Below are 4,187 nucleotides of genomic sequence, written 5' to 3'. Positions count from 1 at the left end.
CCCCCCCTTTCCCGCCGGACTGGGACTCTAACAAGGGAGCCCCTCGCGGAGGCTCATCCCGGAGGACCGGGCGAGGGTGTAGGGGAGGAGGAGCCCTCAGGACCCCTGGACTTGGGAGGTACCGTACCCCACGTGGACGGCCAGCTTCCCGGCACGGGTGAACCCCATATTTTCCATCAAGTCGTGGCAGGCGAGAGCGGCAAAGCGGGACGGTCCACCGAGTACCCCTCCTCTCCAGGGGACATCCGGGGTTCGGGGTCCCACGGTACATGGTACACCCCCAACCCTTACAAGGACCAACCCTCCTTCCTGAGAAAGTAGGGAAATTGGCTAGTTACCTTGGGTGTCTGTACACGAATGCATGGAGCCTGGGAAACAAGCAGGAAGAACTGGAAGTCCTCATAAAATCAAGGAACTATGACATTATTGGAATAACAGAGACTTGGTGGGAGATAGCTCACGTGATGGGAGCACTGTTATGGATGGATATAAACTAATCAGGAAGAACAGGCAGGGGAGAAGAGGAAGAGGAGTTGAGCTGTATGTAAAGAGTTGTATGATTGCTTAGAGCTCCAGTATGAAATTGGAGATAGGAAGGTTGAAAGTATCTGGGTTAAGGTTAGAGGAGACAGCAAAAAGGGTGATGTTGTGTTAGGTGTGTGGTATAGAGGAGGATCAGGAGGCTGAGTTAGATGAGGCTTTCTTCAGACAACTAGTAGAAGTTTCCAGATCACAGGTCTTGGTTCTCATGGGGAATTTTCTGGAGAGTGTTGAAGAGTACTTTCTGATGCAAGTATTGGAGAGACCAACTAGGGGCCATGCTCTTCTTGACCTGACTTGCTGCTTACAAACAGGGAAGAATTGGTGGGGGATGTAGAAGTGGATGGCAAGTTGGCAGGAAGGCTGGCAAATGTGGCCAGTGACACGCTTGGCTTAGCAGAGAACTGTTTGGTGAGCTTAAACAGAAAAAGGAGGTTTACAAGGAGTGGAAGCTTGAACAAACAACTTGGGAGGGGTATAATAATATTGCTTGGACGTGCAGGGATGAAGTCAGGAAGGCCAAAGTGCAATTGCAGTTGCAGCTGGTAGGGAGTGTAAAGAATAGCAAGAAGGTTTTCTATAAGTATGTGAGTAACAAAAGGAGGATCAGGTAAAGTGTGAGTCCTTTACTAAGTGGAGGAGGCAACCTTGTGATAGAGGATGCCAAAAAGGCTGTATTCTCGGTGCCTTTTTTACCTCAATCTTCACAGGCAAGGTCAGCTCCCAGACTACTGCACCTGGCAGTGGAGTTTGGGCAGAAGGTGAGCAGCCAACAGTGGCAAAAGAACAGGTTAGGGACTGTTTATAAAAGCTGGATGCATACAAACCAATGGGGCCAGAAAGGATACTTCCAAGGGTGCTGAGGGAGCAGGTCGATGTGATTGCAGAGCCTCTTGGAAAATTTGTGGCAATTGGGAGAAGTCCTGGAGTATTGAAAAAGAGCAAATATAGCTCCCATCTTTAAGAAAGAGAAGGAGGAGTAATTACAAACCACTCAATCGCACCTCAATTCCTGGAAAAATCATGGAGCAGATCCTCAAAGAATCCATTTCTAAGCCCTTGGAGCAGGTAGAGAAGGTGAATTCATGCTTAACCAACCCAATTGCCTTGTATGATGAGATGACTGGCTTTGTGGATACAGGGAGAGCAGTGGATATGATCTACCTTAACTTTAGCAAGCTTTTGATACAGTTCCCCACAACATTCTCACAAGCAAGCTAAGGAAGTACAGGATAAATGGACTGTAAAGTGGATAGAAACCTGTTGGATCATGAGGCTCAGAGGGTAGTAGTCAATGGCTTGATGTCCATTTGGCAACCAGTATCAATTGCAATGCCCCAGGGGGTCAGTCCTAGAGCTAGTTTTGTTCAACATCATCCAATGACCTGGATTATGGGATGGAGTATACCATCAGCAAGTTTTCAGATGATACCAAGCTGAGGGGAGTAGTAGATATGCTGGAGTTTAGGGTTAGGATTTGGAGAGACCTTGACAAATTGGAGGATTGGGCCAAAAGAAATCTCATGAGGTTCAGTAAGGACAAGTGTGAAGTGCTGCAGTTAGGATGCAACAATCCCATGCACTGGTATATGTTGGGGACTGATTGTTTAAGCAGCAGCTCTGCAGAAAAGTACTTGGGGGTTAAAGTGGGCAGTAAACTGAATATGAGCCAACACTTTGATCTTGTTGCAAAGAAGACTAATGGCATACTGGGCTGCATTTGTTGCCAACAGATTGTGGGAAGTGATTTTTCCCCTCTGTAGCAGGGGCTGGGATGCAGCCCCTGCTATACCTCTGTGGGACTGGCAGAAGTGGTGGGACACTTACCCGGCTGGGTCCAAGCAAGCAGCGTTTCCCTGATGCCCCAGAGAAGAGGTGTGGGGGAAAGACAGAGAGACATACAGGCACTGGGGTCTGGAAAACATGTGTCCCAGGGAACTGGTGTTGATTGCCTCAGGAGGAGGCCTGGGATGTTTAAAGGGAGACACTGAAAGAAATGTGGCATTTAGCATCTCCAGAAAGAAAAGCTGTGCAGCTGGACCAGGAAGACGAGTCTGACCAGCAAGGCCGGGAATCCAGCCAGCCAAATCCTCATGGGCTATCGTAACACAAGCAACCCATGAGCAAAGACAACACTTTGCACATCCGGAGAGATAAGTAGCAATGGATGTCAGGGTAGTAGTGGATGGTTCCCACAAGCTAGAGGGCAATGGGCAAGTGGGGGGATTCCCCAGGAGTTGGGTGGTCAAGCCAGTCTGGGAAGAGGGCAAACACAGACCCACTGAGCAGAGCTGGAGAGAAGTGGTGGTGGCTCAGATGAAGGAGAGATCTGGCCTGTCCAAGAGAATACCAGCCAGGTTCCAACCAGCTGGTGTGAGCCTAGTTGAACACTCGAACCTGAAGGAAGCCAGTGATCAGAAATGGTCTTTTGTGTATTTGGGAGTTAGGACTGCAGAAGCAGGGGATAAGAGTCTGTTCCCTTTTGATTTAGTATTCCTGGGTAAAGGAGGGACAACTGAGGAGAAAGTTCCTTTTGTTTTGAGTTGCAATTAACTGGGTCCTATTCCTTGCACCTGGAACCTGTAAAGTGTTTTAGTCTACTAGGCCTGAAGCAAGGTTAGTAGGGACCAATCCATGTAAGACAGATTGATCCATGCATAATCACAGAAACTTTGAGCCTCACAAAGAAAGAGGTGGACACAATGACAAAGAGTGGGAGAGAGAGATAAAATAAGGCAGGTGAAGTGTAAACTAGCAAGCCCAAAGAAAGATTTGACTGGAGGAGACTGATGCAGATGAGTTGCAGAACAAAGCACAAAGCCGAGTCTGGGAAGAACCTAGGCCAAGGAACTCACACTCACTGTCAATGGAGAATAGTGACCAATCACCTGAGAGGAAAGGGGCAGGTTGTAGAGAAGGTGGAGCCCTGTGGAAGACCGGCGCCCCTGCCAAATGACATATGCTCAAGGAGTCATCCATCCTCCCAAACATCATTATAACATTAGGACGTGGCAGGAGAGATGGGGAGACAAGACAGAGATCCAGGTAATTGCAATGTGACAAGGAGATGTTTAGGCCCACATTATAGAAAGGATGTGGAAAATTGGAGAGAGTCCAGTGGAAAGCAATGAAAATGGTTTGGGGGCTGGGACACATGACTTCTGAGGAGAGCTTGAGGGAACTGGGCTTATATATTTTGGAGAAGATAAGACTAAAAGGGGATTAAATAGCAGCCTCAACCAGCTGAAAAGTGGTTCGAAAGAGGATGGAGCTAGCTGGAAGTATGTTGTTAAATCTATGAACAATTTTCAAACCATTGAAATAACAATTTATAGCATTTTGATGAGTTTAAAAAACATTATAAAAATACTTTAGGGGAGAGCAGGATATAAGTTTCTCCCTGGTATAACTCCAGATATTCCAGTATACAGTGATATCAAGAATTAACTTGGCTTATTTTATTTAATTAATAATTGCTATTCTATTCTGTACATGGATGACCTACTAAATGAGGGAAGAAACATTCTAAATATAAAACTGAGTGTGGAATAAATTTACATACCTCAACTCTGGGATCTTATTACCCTGCTAATACTATCAAATAGTTACCCAGTATGGACGATTCTTCTGTTTCTCGGTATGTGAGC

This window comes from Crocodylus porosus, unplaced genomic scaffold (genome assembly GCF_001723895.1).
Source record: "Crocodylus porosus isolate Cpor-Errol unplaced genomic scaffold, CroPor_comp1, whole genome shotgun sequence".
In the NCBI taxonomy this organism is placed as follows: domain Eukaryota; kingdom Metazoa; phylum Chordata; order Crocodylia; family Crocodylidae; genus Crocodylus; species Crocodylus porosus.
The sequence above is the reverse complement of the archived record's forward strand: the minus strand, read 5'-3'. Positions refer to the sequence as shown.